The 17,426-nt window shown below is 38.5% G+C and overlaps 2 long non-coding RNA genes across 4 annotated transcripts; one reads left to right on the top strand and one right to left on the bottom strand.

Moving 5' to 3' along the window:
- The first annotated feature begins 660 nt into the window (after positions 1-660).
- On the top strand, positions 661-3,655 carry LOC309508510. 2 transcript variants are annotated; one of them, XR_014209469.1, is made up of 4 exons: positions 661-1,451; positions 2,981-3,027; positions 3,138-3,203; positions 3,368-3,655. It is a non-coding gene; the product is annotated as an uncharacterized lncRNA (long non-coding RNA). The 2 variants fall into 2 exon arrangements; XR_014209470.1 differs by having other exon boundaries at positions 664-1,451; positions 3,138-3,655.
- A 942-nt stretch (positions 3,656-4,597) lies between these two features.
- Positions 4,598-7,701, bottom strand: LOC309508509. Of its 2 annotated transcripts, XR_014209467.1 has the most exons (4): positions 6,836-7,701; positions 5,226-5,272; positions 5,050-5,115; positions 4,598-4,885 (listed from the first exon to the last, which is right to left on the bottom strand). It is a non-coding gene; the product is annotated as an uncharacterized lncRNA (long non-coding RNA). The 2 variants fall into 2 exon arrangements; XR_014209468.1 differs by having other exon boundaries at positions 4,598-5,115.
- Positions 7,702-17,426: the final 9,725 nt, after the last annotated feature.

Raw genomic sequence — 17,426 nt, forward strand, 5'->3', positions numbered from 1 at the left:
GTTTGCTAAGGAAATGAACTCTTTCACTAAATAAATGCACTATATTAGCCTATATATTATATTTTACTTAACCTGTTAATGACATCTTGATTATTTTATGTATGTTTAAAATATCTGTCATGAAAATGACAGCAACTGTGTAAATTATTATATTTCAATAATAAATTAGAGTAAAAACATATGTTAATGTAAAAACTGCCTTATGTGCAGTTTACATGTTTTCATACAATTTGTTACTTGAGTGTTGATTATTATTATATCTAAAAATAAATAGCAACTGAATTTAGGCTAAAAGTCTTGGCTCTGTTGTTAAGCTTTAATGTTATAGTAATGTGCAAGTAAGGGCTCCTATATAGTTTACAGCATTAGCAGATAATTAGTTTTATCCTTGCGAAACGTTTACTTGTAATTGAATTAATTTAAAGACAAGGACACAATTTGTTAATTAAATTATCTGTTTAAAAACAAAAACAATTTTAGCTTTCTAAACCCCCCACTCCACCTAAATGAACCGAACCGAACCGAACCGAGACGTCAAAACCGTGGGACGTACCGAACCGTCAGTTTTGTGTATCGTTACATATGGAGGTAGATTTGTGTCTTTATTATTCAATCAAAAAAAAGGTTGCTTCAATCAAAAAATATATTTTCAATCAAAAAAAAACCGTTTCAATCAAAGAAAAAAAGTGTTTGAATGCAAAAATATATTTGAGACTCAAAAAAATGCATTTGAACACTATTTTTTTTTGCTTGAAAATGTTTTTTTTGATAGAAGTGAAGGTTTTTTTGTTTGAAGCAACTTTTTTGATTGAAGTATTGTTGTTTTGTGTTTGGGCCATATTATGGGTAGGACATTTGTGTCTTTATAATTCAATCAAAAAAGAAGTTGCTTCAAACAAACAAAACATATTTTCAATAAAAAAATCACTTCAATCAAAAAATAAACCTTTTCAATCATAGAAAAAATGTTTTTGAATGCAAAAAAATATTTGAGATTCAAAAAATTGCACTTGAACACTTTTTTTTTGATTGAAAATGTTTTCTTTGATTGAAGTAATCTTTTTTGTGTTTGGACCATGTTATGGGTAGGACATTTGTGTCTTAATTATTCAATCCCAAAAAAGTTGCTTCAATCAAAAAAAAAAACATTTTCAATCAAAAAAAAAATAATTTCAATCAAAGAAAAAACTGTTTAAATGCAAAAAAAAAAAAAATCATTTGAAGTGTTTTTTTTTTATTGAACTTTCTTTTTTTTTGAATGAAGTGAAAAAAGTTTTGAAGTCGTTTTTTTTTTAAATCATTTTGACACAAACGTACCGCAGTGGGGGCGGGTGCTTCCCCATTGGTCAGACATGCTTGAGTGACAAGTGTCTACACCAACGACGTCTTTCTGACAAGCAAGTCATGGTCGCCACTCGCCAGCGAGCCAGGAAGCAGTGGTGGAGTTGTTGGTAAGTAGATAAAACCGTATTAAAATGATTGGTGTCACGTTATTAGCCTACTCTGTTTGATATTTCGATTAAACATACAGCTTGCTAACTTAGCTCACGTTGACTAATTTGTGTGATGGTGTTAGATATCTGACGCCTCATATTGTCAGGCAGGCTAGCAGGGTGCGCTAACGGCTAATTGAATTGTTTATTTCACTTAAGTAACGTTACAGAGGCTTGCTATGTGCTAGTGCTATATTGTGTTATAATACGTAACGTCATTAGTGGTCAAACAACAGTCCACAGGCCAACTGTTGCCCACAGCGCTGCCTGTTTAGCAGCAACAGGTCATGCAGAGCCTGAGTCTATCTTCTCACACAGCCCACAGGATTACAGCTATTTGACCGTCCCGCTCTCTCTCTCGCTCACGGGTAGTGGTCTCCCCACCATCACAGTCAAATGCTCGCAGACACAGAGGCAGATGCTGTTATTTTGAGAGCGGGGCTTACATATGCCGTCCCGTACGGAAAATAATGTTGCATACCACCGGTAACATGAATATATATTCCGTTGCTCGGTGCGCAAACTAGCTGTGTCAGGCATTATTTATAAGTAGCCTAATGTCCTGCACAACTCCACATGGAAAACTGGCAGTTCAATGAAGTGATGCTTATTGTCTGACATAGTGTACAAGTAGTTACTAGCTTAAAGTATTGTGCCAATAATGATCCTTCTGGTAAATTTGGCATTCAGTTGAGACACAAAAGCTCTTAGTTTAATGAAAATCCTTGGAAAAGAAGACAAGATGGTTTGTTTAATTAGTATTCATTTATTTATATTTCTAATATCATATAGTATTGTCCTGTCAACCCATTACAAGTCTTGCCTTATTCAGTGTTGATTTATTGACATGTTTATGTAAGATGTTTTATTAGAAGGTGTGTGAGTGAAAGTTGTCTGAAGTTGTATTTTTCTATTTTATTGCAATGCTGATTGATAATGTAGGACTCTGGTCCTGGCTTGGCCTAAGTTTTGGTGTCTCTAGGTGCTGTGCTCTGTAGGCATGACACATTAATTTCTTTATGTGATACTTTATTTTTTGCATCAAATTATTTGAAGTATTGATAAGCAGTATTGATATCGATACAGGTATTGCTGCACTCTCAATTATAACTGCTCAATAGTGTCGTATGGTTACTTTTATTATACAAGCCATCAATTTTGATGGCTTGTTAGTGTAACCGTTAAGCATAATGGCATTAATGCTATATATAGCGTACATTTAGCCAGATATTTTTTATTTTGTTTTGTTTTTTTTTTAAAGTAGCTAACTAGCTAAAGCCTTAAGTAGCTGAAATTAAGTTGTCTCGTGTCTCTGTCTGCAGCAACACACACACACACACACACACACACACACACACACACACACACACACACACACACACACACACACACACAGACAACGATAGCTACCTACATTAACTGCAACATCTTTCCAGGCAGCAGATGGACTAATTGTTTTTCCTGTTGATCAAATTATGTTTTTTTAGGCCAAGAACTCCACTAAAACTTTTTGGAACAGGATTGCTTAATAAAGGTAAGAATGGATGGGTAGATTTTATTTATGGTTTTGCTCTTTTTATGTGTCCGGTGTATTGTAGGTCATAACCATTTTCACAACAGCCATCTTTTCTCCCTCCCATTTAGAAAGACCAATACTACACATCACCTCTTGTGCATGTCTTCATGGCAAGGCGATTATCACATACTCAGGTTACACTCCACTTGCTGTTAACTGGATTCACACTTTTTAATCTTTTTAAAAATATATATATATATATATTAGTCTTTTTAGACTCTACCTGCTTCATCTAAAGTGATTGATGGTGTTATTGTTGATAACAGTGGTTAACTTAGGATCTAATCTCTCATCCCAGTATGACGAGCAGGCAGCCACTGCCGCTGCGCAGACTTTTCTGTCAGTGCTTAATCGCACCATAGAAGAACCCAGGCAGAGGAGTCAGGACATGCCTACTCCTTCAACTGTACAAAACGAGATGTCCAGGTAGTGTAGCCAGCCAGCAGTAGTGCATTTATTTTTCAAGTCAGCCATGCGGTATCAGAGCTGAGGGTGTAGCAACAATAGTCTTGACTCAAATGCACGACTCAAACACAGCGTTAGGCAGGGTAACAGTCTTTACTGGAAAAACAGGTTCGGTACACAAGTAATCCATCAGCGGGGGCAAACAAACCAGACAGGGATCAGGCAAAGGCGAGGTCAACCAGAACACAGGCAGGGGTCAATACCAAGGAACTAGAAAATACTACAGAGCAATAAAGGCTATGAAGTAACGCACGGGGACAAAAAGACGAACTGGCAACGGACAGGGGAAACACAGGGACTATATATACACACACACAGAACAGGTGAAAGTATTGAGGGTGGGGACAGACAATCAAGGAGGAGGACGAAACCACACGAGGAGGGAAGGGGAATCTGAAACGAGAGGAGAAGTCAATACAACAAGATGACACAGGAAACAGAACTATAACATGGACCGAGTCATGACATGCAGGTTGTAGGGGATTTGTGAAATGTTATTCCACATACACAGCCATCCCATGCAAATTTAATTTTTTACTGACCCCTTTTTCTTTTGAAAAATCCAGGGAATGATCTGCAAAAAAGTAAAAAAATGTGAGACCCTTGTTTGTAAAATAGATTTGTAATATTTTACAAAAAGGGGTCAGTAAAAAATTAAATTTGCATGGGATGGCTGTGTATGTGGAATAACATTTCACAAATCCCCTACAACCTGCATGTCATGACTCGGTCCATGTTATAGTTCTGTTTCCTGTGTCATCTTGTTGTATTGACTTCTCCTCTCGTTTCAGATTCCCCTTCCCTCCTCGTGTGGTTTCGTCCTCCTCCTTGATTGTCTGTCCCCACCCTCAATACTTTCACCTGTTCTGTGTGTGTGTATATATAGTCCCTGTGTTTCCCCTGTCCGTTGCCAGTTCGTCTTTTTGTCCCCGTGCGTTACTTCATAGCCTTTATTGCTCTGTAGTATTTTCTAGTTCCTTGGTATTGACCCCTGCCTGTGTTCTGGTTGACCTCGCCTTTGCCTGATCCCTGTCTGGTTTGTTTGCCCCCGCTGATGGATTACTTGTGTACCGAACCTGTTTTTCCAGTAAAGACTGTTACCCTGCCTAACGCTGTGTTTGAGTCGTGCATTTGAGTCAAGACTATTGTTGCTACACCCTCAGCTCTGATACCGCATGGCTGACTTGAAAAATAAATGCACTACTGCTGGCTGGCTACACTACCTGGACATCTCGTTTTGTACAGTTGAAGGAGTAGGCATGTCCTGACTCCTCTGCCTGGGTTCTTCTATGGTGCGATTAAGCACTGACAGAAAAGTCTGCGCAGCGGCAGTGGCTGCCTGCTCGTCATACTGGGATGAGAGATTAGATCCTAAGTTAACCACTGTTATCAACAATAACACCATCAATCACTTTAGATGAAGCAGGTAGAGTCTAAAAAGACTAATATATATATATATATATTTTTAAAAAGATTAAAAAGTGTGAATCCAGTTAACAGCAAGTGGAGTGTAACCTGAGTATGTGATAATCGCCTTGCCATGAAGACATGCACAAGAGGTGATGTGTAGTATTGGTCTTTCTAAATGGGAGGGAGAAAAGATGGCTGTTGTGAAAATGGTTATGACCTACAATACACCGGACACATAAAAAGAGCAAAACCATAAATAAAATCTACCCATCCATTCTTACCTTTATTAAGCAATCCTGTTCCAAAAAGTTTTAGTGGAGTTCTTGGCCTAAAAAAACATAATTTGATCAACAGGAAAAACAATTAGTCCATCTGCTGCCTGGAAAGATGTTGCAGTTAATGTAGGTAGCTATCGTTGTCTGTGTGTGTGTGTGTGTGTGTGTGTGTGTGTGTGTGTGTGTGTGTGTGTGTGTGTGTGTGTGTGTGTGTGTGTGTGTGTGTGTGTGTGTGTGTGTGTGTGTGTGTTGCTGCAGACAGAGACACGAGACAACTTAATTTCAGCTACTTAAGGCTTTAGCTAGTTAGCTACTTTAAAAAAAAAACAAAACAAAATAAAAAATATCTGGCTAAATGTACGCTATATATAGCATTAATGCCATTATGCTTAACGGTTACACTAACAAGCCATCAAAATTGATGGCTTGTATAATAAAAGTAACCATACGACACTATTGAGCAGTTATAATTGAGAGTGCAGCAATACCTGTATCGATATCAATACTGCTTATCAATACTTCAAATAATTTGATGCAAAAAATAAAGTATCACATAAAGAAATTAATGTGTCATGCCTACAGAGCACAGCACCTAGAGACACCAAAACTTAGGCCAAGCCAGGACCAGAGTCCTACATTATCAATCAGCATTGCAATAAAATAGAAAAATACAACTTCAGACAACTTTCACTCACACACCTTCTAATAAAACATCTTACATAAACATGTCAATAAATCAACACTGAATAAGGCAAGACTTGTAATGGGTTGACAGGACAATACTATATGATATTAGAAATATAAATAAATGAATACTAATTAAACAAACCATCTTGTCTTCTTTTCCAAGGATTTTCATTAAACTAAGAGCTTTTGTGTCTCAACTGAATGCCAAATTTACCAGAAGGATCATTATTGGCACAATACTTTAAGCTAGTAACTACTTGTACACTATGTCAGACAATAAGCATCACTTCATTGAACTGCCAGTTTTCCATGTGGAGTTGTGCAGGACATTAGGCTACTTATAAATAATGCCTGACACAGCTAGTTTGCGCACCGAGCAACGGAATATATATTCATGTTACCGGTGGTATGCAACATTATTTTCCGTACGGGACGGCATATGTAAGCCCCGCTCTCAAAATAACAGCATCTGCCTCTGTGTCTGCGAGCATTTGACTGTGATGGTGGGGAGACCACTACCCGTGAGCGAGAGAGAGAGCGGGACGGTCAAATAGCTGTAATCCTGTGGGCTGTGTGAGAAGATAGACTCAGGCTCTGCATGACCTGTTGCTGCTAAACAGGCAGCGCTGTGGGCAACAGTTGGCCTGTGGACTGTTGTTTGACCACTAATGACGTTACGTATTATAACACAATATAGCACTAGCACATAGCAAGCCTCTGTAACGTTACTTAAGTGAAATAAACAATTCAATTAGCCGTTAGCGCACCCTGCTAGCCTGCCTGACAATATGAGGCGTCAGATATCTAACACCATCACACAAATTAGTCAACGTGAGCTAAGTTAGCAAGCTGTATGTTTAATCGAAATATCAAACAGAGTAGGCTAATAACGTGACACCAATCATTTTAATACGGTTTTATCTACTTACCAACAACTCCACCACTGCTTCCTGGCTCGCTGGCGAGTGGCGACCATGACTTGCTTGTCAGAAAGACGTCGTTGGTGTAGACACTTGTCACTCAAGCATGTCTGACCAATGGGGAAGCACCCGCCCCCACTGCGGTACGTTTGTGTCAAAATGATTTAAAAAAAAAACGACTTCAAAACTTTTTTCACTTCATTCAAAAAAAAAGAAAGTTCAATAAAAAAAAAACACTTCAAATGATTTTTTTTTTTTTTGCATTTAAACAGTTTTTTCTTTGATTGAAATTATTTTTTTTTTGATTGAAAATGTTTTTTTTTTTGATTGAAGCAACTTTTTTGGGATTGAATAATTAAGACACAAATGTCCTACCCATAACATGGTCCAAACACAAAAAAGATTACTTCAATCAAAGAAAACATTTTCAATCAAAAAAAAAGTGTTCAAGTGCAATTTTTTGAATCTCAAATATTTTTTTGCATTCAAAAACATTTTTTCTATGATTGAAAAGGTTTATTTTTTGATTGAAGTGATTTTTTTATTGAAAATATGTTTTGTTTGTTTGAAGCAACTTCTTTTTTGATTGAATTATAAAGACACAAATGTCCTACCCATAATATGGCCCAAACACAAAACAACAATACTTCAATCAAAAAAGTTGCTTCAAACAAAAAAACCTTCACTTCTATCAAAAAAAACATTTTCAAGCAAAAAAAAATAGTGTTCAAATGCATTTTTTTGAGTCTCAAATATATTTTTGCATTCAAACACTTTTTTTCTTTGATTGAAACGGTTTTTTTTGATTGAAAATATATTTTTTGATTGAAGCAACCTTTTTTTTGATTGAATAATAAAGACACAAATCTACCTCCATAGTTACACCCCTAATAAAAATATACACAAATACTTTATATAAAGGATACAACAATATTGAAATAACCAAGCAATGTGCGTAAAGTGCAGTGCAGTGTACTAACTTATCACCATCAGCCTCCTTAATTAAAGTGCAATGTTTTTGATGTCAGAGTTGAGTCGTCTGATGGCCTGAGGAAAGACGCTCCTCCTGAGCCTCTCCTGAAACTACAGAGGCGTCTGCCTGATTGCAGCGGGTTATATAGTGAGTTTCCAGGCTGGGTGGAGTCCTTGAGAATCTTGACAGCCCTGACTTTGCATCGCCTGATGTGAATGACGTGCAGGGAAGGGAGAGAGGTTCTAGTTATACGCTCCACTCTCTGTAGGGCTTTACAATCCTGAGCTGAGCAGTTCCCGTACCATGATGAGATGAATTGAGTTAAATGAATATACTAATTTATTAATGAATTAATTTATATAGCCTCAGTATAGAAAGATTTTAAGATTGCAGGGGGAACCCTGCATTTCCTCAGTAGTCTCACTTGGTATACAGCCTTTGCCTGGCTTTCTTTACTTGGGCCTGAATGTGATGAGTTCAGGTCAAATCCTCAGAGATGTGCACTCCAAAGTATTTGAAGCTGCTCACTCTCTCTACTGGTGTCTATACATAATTCCCTTTATTGCTGTTAGTGTGGGTAAGAGTGGCATGCAGGATATGGGAGACAGCATTCTCAGCAGACCTATTGGGGCGATAGGCAAACTGGAGTGGGTCAATGTTGTTGGGGATGGAGGAGCACAGTGATATTCTTGATAAGCCTCTCCAAAACCTTCGTAATTTGCGACACAAGTGCCACTGGTCTCGTGTTTCTGAGCTTTACGAGGCATGCATAAAAGGTGTTAAATTCATTTGACCAGAGAAGAGTCTGCACTTACCGCAGCTGTGTGTCTTCCTCCAAAAGCACTAATAGTCCTCAATTCCTGCCACATGCGTCGGGAGTCATTCAGTTGGAAATAAGACTCCACTCGCTCTCTGTACCGTTGTTTAGTGGCTCTCATTGCACGTCGGAGAGCATAAAATGCCGCTTTTTAGTCGCTCATGTCTCCTGACCAGAGTCCTGCATTGTACGCAGCTTCTGATTGGGTGGACCAATGTTTCACTACCTGCCTCTCTGGATACCCGCACAAGCCTTTGTTTATATTCCGGTATGAGAAAGATAATGGTGTGATCTGATTTCACAAAAGCTGGTAGCAAGTTGACTTTGTAGCCATTCCTGAATCGAGAATAACAGTGGTCCAGTGTGTTTTCCCCTCTAGTTGGACAGGAGATATGTTGATAAAGTTTGGTATTACCTAGTCTGAGATTTGCCTTATTAAAGTCCCCAGTCACAGTGGTAGCAGCGTACGGATAACTGTTTAGACACACACTGAGCACATCATGGAGCTTAGACAGGGCCGTATCTATGTCCACCTGTGGTGGAATATAAAAGGCCGTAGTGATGACCGACGTAAACTCCCGAGGCAGATCGAACACATCAGCACATGATCGTTAGATGCTCCAAGTGAGGCGAGCAGGAATGTGACAGGGTGATGTTCCTGGGGTTACACTATTTGCTGTTAACCTTGAAACAAACTGTCCTGTCCATCCGAGAGAACAGTACAGTTATCAGACGGTGTTACAGCTATGTCCGGTACTGAGGGGTTCAACCATGTTTTGGACAGATAGAGGATCTTGCATTCCCTAATGTCCCTCTGGAATCTTATCCTGGCTCTGAGATCATTCATCTTGTTCTCACGCGACTGGACGTTGGCGAGCAGGATACTGGGCAAAGGTGGACTATGTGCTCTAGTCTTCAGTCTATTACGAACCCCAGCACGGTTCCCTTTGTGTTTTTTGTTCCGTCACATCTCTCCTGCCTATTATTCCCATCCGTCGCACAAAGTATCTTTGGTGGCCACGTTGGGTCGATGGATAAAACGCCACAGAATAGGTGAGTATAGTGGTTTCTGATGGTTAAAAGTGTTAAGGTAAGGTAATCACTGCAGATGTTGTATGTGCAAAGACAAGAGTAATTCTAAATAAAATACTAGATAAAAACACAGTCTAAGCAAAGTGACCAGGACGGCATCTTAACATGGCGGAGCCATCAAATTAAAGGTCTGCATTAAACAATTCAAGCTCTCTAAGGTCCTAACAAACCGGTATTCCTAACTTTTACCTTTCTTTGGGTTCAGCATTGACGATGATTAGTACATCTTTATTTGTTGTTGTTGCACTCTTGTATTGTTGTGTCATGAAAGGATTTATGTAGTTTCTTGTTGTTTTTATGAGGTGCACTTCTACAGCCGATAAAACGAGATTATTGATGAGTTGGATTGAGCCAAGTGACCTTGTGCAATTCCTATTCAGTGGAAAGCGACTGTGATTTATAGCTGTCTTTGCCCATTTATATATTTGGCCATTCAACGTCTGTATATGTTATGTCAGGGAATAAGACACATCACATCTAAAACAAGGATTCTTTTATTCCTGACTGAGCCTCAAAGGAGACACAGCATTAATGTGTTCTTTGTTTTGGGAAACAATTCCAATGAATAAAATAAACTTGCATATAACAAGAGTGATTTCATGATTCCAATGAGTGCAGAAAACAAAGTAGAAAAATATGTATTCAACAGTATTCTAAAGTGTTACTGTATATTCTTGTAAAGTATATTATTCTTGTAATAAGTGCTCTTTTTAAAAGTATGCTAAAATGTAGTAATTTTTCTCAAGGGCCCAAACATTATGCTTTCACTTATTCAACAGTAACTAAAAAAAAAAAAATAACTGAAAATTGTTTTTTTAAAGGAACACGCCAACTTTCTGGGACTTTAGCTTATTCACCATATCCTCCAGAGTTATATAAGTCCATACATACCCTTTTCATCTCCGTGCGTGCTGTAACTCTGTCTGACGCACCAGTCTTTGTGCTAAGCTAGGCTAGCGGTGGGGGCTAGACAGAGTTACAGCACGCACGGAGATGAAAAGGGTATGTTTGGACTTATCTAACTCTGGGGGATACGGTGAATAAGCTAAAGTCCCAAAATTTCTGCGTATTCCTTTAAGGTTTATTCGTCTAGTAAACCTACTGTACTGTTCTCTAATAGGGGTAGAAAAAGACACACTGTTTACTTAATACAAATGAAATATTTTCCAGATAATATTTTCACCTCTACTTTTTTAATAACACGTCAGTTATTTATTGATATCTATAATATCTTACTATTTTTCTCAGACAGTATAAATAGGGTTTTATAGATGAAAATAATTTGCTGCCTACCCACTGAATAACTTTGCGATTTAGATTGTTAATTGTGTTCACTTATTATACTTGAAAGCGTTCCAAATTCAAACTGCAGAGGCCACTTTGGCATCACAAAATGTCTTATTTTATTTGCCATCACTGCTGCAGACTGCCTTGTCATTGTGTGGAAAATGCCATGTTAGAACAGACGCTTTTGTATTGTAGCAAACTGGATTACGAATGCATTGCGGTCTCTAATAGCAGTGTTTCCATTGCTGACAACAGTACACCCATCTCACTGCAGGAGACAATCATACAATGTCGAATCATACAATAGTGGAAGGTGTGTCAGTCAAGCAGGAATGCAAGGGGAAAGGGTCTGGGGGGAACAACAGGGAGGAGACAGAAAGTACTGCACTTATCACAGCTGCACAGATGGTGCGGCAGATGAGATGGGAGTGGAAGACGGACAGATAAGGAGGGATAGCAAGATGCAAAGAGGGATGAGAAATGGCAAGTATGTGTGTGTGAGACAGCTTACTTAAAGAATAGTGTTATAAAGATCTACCTTGGGAACTGCTTTAATCAACATTGGCTCATTGGAAAAAAAATGGCATCTACCTAAATCTTTACAAAAATCCCAAAATGTACCTATAGATTCTGCAGTTTAACACCAACAATTTTTATTACATTTTACACAAATTATGATTACAGTGGCAGATTCTCGATTAATAAAGACTTATCTTTGTGCGGTTAAGATAAAAAAAAAAAAAGATGTGCATAAACTACAATGGAAACACATTTGCTAAATAAATCCCTCGATGCGCAACAAAAACCTCACGTGACTTTGCCTCAACAGAGGATGTGATTGGATAACTGGACTAACCAGCTGACCAATTTCATTGCACAGCATCTCAAATGTTGGTTTGATCATTCTGAAATGCTGATTTGTTTCTTCTTCTTTTGAACACATGGGATGAAAATGCTGCTTTATTAGCTAATGTTTTATGTGATATTCCAATTTTGCACATAAGTTAAATTCCCAACTTTGAATGGACACATAGCTAGTGACTGTTTGATGCATTTTGCAACCAAAATTGTAAAGCCCTTGTGAAGATTTTAAGCCCAAACAGCAATGCAATTGGGAATTGCATTGCAGAGGTTCTTATCAATGATTTGGTTAAAAAAAATCATGATTTAAAAGTACCAGGTTGACATGATGAGCTTTTGTGAGAATGAATTAACAAATGGATTTGCCAAGCCAGGGTGATGCTAACTTCTGAGTTGGCCTAGTAAAATACATCATCACTGCTTTGCTATATTGCAATAACAGATTTCTGAGACACTCCATTCATCCTCCATCCATCAGACAAACAGGTAGTCCCATCCAAAACTCGCCCTATTGGTTGAGCCAGAACTTCACATGCTCCAACAAACAGAGCAATGTTTTGACAGCACAAGGTTCACACTCTTTGAGAAGTCAACCCTGCAGGCTTACTCATAATTTTCTCTTCACATTAAACCTGGATAGGAAGGAAAATTTGACACCCCAAAACGTACACTGCCGAAGAGTATTATTCAGTAAAACTCAAGCCAAGATCTCAGCACATTAATGCAGGCAAGGACAGGTGGGAAGAAAAGTAATAATACAAATATGAGTTTAAGCAGATCCGTTCAGAATAATTCAAAGTAATAAATGGAACTAAGAATAGACTAAAATGTGATCTAGATCAGCAAGGACTCTCTTGTATGAGAAACAGTATAAACAATCCTTTCTCAGCAACTGTCTGTTTGAACGGAGCTGAGACTCTTGTGCTCTGCTTTTGCACTGGATGAGTGGTGCTCAGCCTAGAGTCTCTTCTAGATGTCCACCAGATGCTTTCAGTGCTGTAGGCTTATGTCTAGCTGAGATCTGTCTGGGTGTATGCTGACTCAAACATAGACTACATTGAGCAAGATCTTTTGAGTGAAGCTGAGTGCAGTGGTTCGCTTATGATGACTAGATGTGTTCACTTTATTAAGAAAAGTGTTTTTTGTCAGTTCCAAATCCACTACCGTGATGTTTAGGTGATTGCTAAGCTGTTTTAAATGGTTATTACTATTAGTGCATTGTATGTGGTTGCTTATTAGCTGTCAAAACTTGAGCCTCTAGGATATTTTTTGTGTCTAAATATGGCTCGGATAGTCGGATTTCAGTGTAAGTCTGTGGAAAATGTTGCCCGTTTTATTGCACATTAGGCTGACAACATAGACAAGTATTTGCACACCTCTCCTTTAAAATACAGATGATCATTCATGCATATACAGTAGCAAGTTTAAAACAAAAATCTTTAACCTTAAACATTTTATTCATTTATGGCTTGTTTTCAATCAAAAATGGTTTCATAAATATATCGGCCAGATTCTAGTGTCACATGACAAATTATGACACATTTGGACCTCCTGAAAACATCTTTTGTATAAAGTAGTGCAGGTTTAGAAATGTTCATTTTTAGGTGAACTATTTCTTTAAGTATAGTCAAGTGATGCTTGTCTTAGCAAGTGCTGCTAATTAAGCCCTAAATGATTACTGGAAGATTGCGTGAGAAATGGGATATTTAAACGACAAAAAACATTCTTAGCCCTCTCTCCCGCAGTCTCCCTTTCACTTTATCGGTCTCATTGCAAATGCAGAGTACCTCAGCAGTGAGCTAAAAGTGGTGAGTCAAGCAACTCCAACTGTCAGAGACCTGCTGCATCCTCATGGGTTTGATTAACATGATGGCAAAGTTGTTTCGTTTCATCAACACTACACAGCATATGAAATCTCGAGAGTCTTCTCAGCATCGTCCAAATGATGAGCACCCGAGAAGCAGAAAGCAACAGATAGACAGGGAGCTCACCCACCTTGTTCTTTGATTATGTTTTAATCAGTGCAGTCCAAGTGATAATCTCCTTGTCTTTCTACAAGTAGCCCTCCTCCTTTCCAAGTATCCTGAGCTTCATTAATTGGAGGTCTAGCCTTGATGAATAAACAGTAAAAAGGAAACCGCATGTATTTGTCCCTCTGAGTGAAATCATTCCTTTGGCCGAAATACTCCAAAGCCTAGTTTCCTAAAAAGTGTTGCCTCCAGCTTTACATCTCTAAGTAACTGAATTTAATATAGAGTCAGAGAGTTTGAGATTGCTACGTTCAGAATGTTTACACTCAGTCCGTCTTGCTTTAATTGGCTGTATCTGATGTAATTTTCTGTTTCCTGGAGTCATTCAGGAGTTAACCAAGACTTTACTAATGAAATTGTTTTTGCCATTAAAAGCAATATTGATTTCAGGAGATATCGCTGAAATCCAACTTGTCTCAACGCCAACGGATAAGAATGCAGTTCACCAGCATAAGGAGCTGCTTGATTCTGCCTTGTCATAGCTGAAGCTAGTGGATTTCTGATTTAATGGTGTAGACAGAATCTGCCTGAGGACTATAGCAACTGCTTTTTCCTTTGCTACTTATGAGTTCTTTTCTTAGGGTGTCTCTTCGGATGGTGTTCCACCAGTGTAATGGATTGGGATAGAAATGGTAATGTTGTCCCTGGCATCGACTTTGACTTTAAAGTGGGAGGAAATCCTTCCCTCAGCTAGGTTATAGAGAAAAAGCTTTGGGCAGGATGGATTTTCTGGCATTCTGGCAGGGGTCCTTGCCTCAGGGGTTGTTTGACTCTGAGACTGCTAATGCTTGGAACCACTGAATCATACTTCGCATGAACCATGGGAAACTCAAGACAACCATGGCTGGTATGAAGAGCTGATGGAAGTTCCCTCAGGGTACACAAAGGTTGACTAATACCAGAGTAGCGCCGTGCGAAGATTGCTGGCAGTGCTACAGTGATGTTCCAGCAAGCACAAAATGTTTTACATTTCACAATATTGCATCCTGGTGGCATTTAGATTACACCGTATTAGAGCAAAAAAGCAAATTGGGGTTATTTTGAGTTGGTGAATTCAAAATGAAAATGAAAAAGTCAGATAGGAGGACAGATTTTCTGAGGCAAGACATTTTTCATTTACAAATCATATCAGTAACTTCAAAAAGGGTAAACATAACAAATGTGAGCAAAATAACACATGCAAGTAATGTAGCCAGTGAGATTTGAATTCAGAAAGGCAAATTACTGTTTCACGAGTTCACACTTACAAATAATCAGAGAAAGTAAAGAGTATGCGTATTTGGCGTGCTGTCCGAGGGGAGGGCTCCGAGCTCGGAATTTGAACCGAACCCAGAGTACTCACCCCCGTATCCCTGGCTAGGAAAGTAACCAGGCGAGAGTGAGGAGACGGGGTGGAAGAGGGATGCAGAAAACTTTCAAGGAACATAGGTGAGTCGGCTATGCACATATATATAGGCCTCCTCTCGTGCAGATTGGATAGTCAATTTGAACATGCTCCTCCCAAACTTTGTTAATAAAACATCATTAAATGTAAAAAGACATCACTGGGGTAACACTTATTTTTTTGCAAAAGTTTCATAGTTTTTCTCACAAATGCCACACATTTCATATGAAACATCGCACTCATTCGTCAGTGGAAAACATGTCGTTGGAGAACGGTGAGAAGAGGACTGATGGGTACACTTGTAAAGCTCATACCTCACTTTAGCATGAATGCTAGAACATTAAGCTCCTGAAGAGCAGTGGGCTGGCGTGGGCTCACATTCACAAGAAGGCAAGAATGACAGGGTGGGAAAAAATACAGCTTAAGTAGGTTATGAGTGGTACTAAAAAAGGAGAGCGTGCGACTGAAGAAGTTGTGCAAAAACTTTTGAGGAGGCTGTCAAAAGTAAGTGAATATCCAACCGCAAGTGAAGCTCGTTTTGCTCGGAGCACACCTCTCAGGGGAATCTGTGATGTGCTGTGCCAGGTGACAGCTCTACATTTATCGTCTGTCTTATTTCATTCAGGTAAATTAAGGTGAGCTTGAGGGCAAACATGTCTGTCTGTTTGGGTGATGTGGTTATTGCTTTGGTGTTGTGTAGTGCTCTGATAACAAGGATGAGCGTCTGTTGTCAAAGCCAAGGAGGTCTATATTACCCGGAGAAACCTGTGTAAATAATCTGTCACTGGTAAAACATCCACTCTAATATAAGCAACTATATGTATGCAACTGTATGTTTCCTCAGAATGCACAGTTGTTATGAATGACTGTCAATGACTTTTCGCCTGCAAAATGGTATTGATATGAGCAGTCAACCACTGGCCATGTAAACCAGAGAAACCTTGATCCCATGGTCAAGACTCCTATCTAGATTAACTGATGAAGAGGTCTATGGGGAGCTGCGTGGAAGCTCAGGGTCACTCTGGACTATATTAGTCATGAGGCTGAATTAATCACTCTTAATGAGGTTACTCTCCACAGAAAGATGAATCTCACGGTCCTCCATGTCTTTCTGAAGCTGGAGTCTTTATACAAATACAGATGATTCCACTGGGTGGTGGATTCCTACATAGACACTACGGTTACACTTTTTTTAAAGGTGTCATTGTTACAGTGTAATTATATATTTAAGTACTTAGTAATATTAAGCAACTACATGTACTTACTATAGGGTTAGGGTAGGATTATGATTTGGTTGAGAGTTAGTTGCATATAATAATGCATAATTATAATGTTATTATGGTAAGTACATGTAACATATGTAACAAGGACACTGTAAATTAAAGTGGGTAACACTTTATTTTACAGCGTCATTGTTACATATGTTACATGTAGTTACTATAGTAATACCTATACATTATACATAATTACATGCAACTAACCCTAAACCAAACCAAACCAAACCCTAATCCTAACCCTATAGTAAGTACATGTAGTTAATTAATATTACTCAGTTCTTAAATGTATAATTACAGTGTAACAACGACACCTTAAAATAAAGTGTAACCTTAAAGTGTTATTGACACTACATACTTATTAATCTTCTGTTTGCTGACCTTCTTCAGGTGTCCATGAAAGGCAGCAGATGTAAGCTTTGCCACCCGTGTATAATGTCACAACCCAGGACTTTACTTGTCCAGTTCCAGTTTCTAAGCTACTGCATGCCTTAATCCAGATGCCAGACCAACAGCTTCTACAAGTTCCTTTTAAAATGTTCAAATATTGTCAGGTTCTACAAATAATTAGACTTCTTTACATCGTCTTTTTACATTGGGGTAGCCAATTTGCTAACTTTCAACAACACTGCCAAAGGTATAATGGTTGATTAGCATCAAACAGCCAATCGTAAACGGTCTCAATGCTCGCTTCATTCAATATGAATGTGTTTTGTAGAATCCATGAAACTTTCACAGACTTTGATGGAAGTTAAAATGTTGAACAGAGACAGGAAATACTCCTTTTTCTTTTTCCTTTATTCTGTCTTTTGTTTTGTTGTTGTTGGACTTTTGTATGACACAGGGGTGTCCAGGGGGTATTCCAGAAAGCAGGTTATGTGA

This window comes from Leuciscus leuciscus, assembly GCF_965113295.1.
Source record: "Leuciscus leuciscus genome assembly, chromosome: 10".
NCBI classification, from domain to species: domain Eukaryota; kingdom Metazoa; phylum Chordata; class Actinopteri; order Cypriniformes; family Leuciscidae; genus Leuciscus; species Leuciscus leuciscus.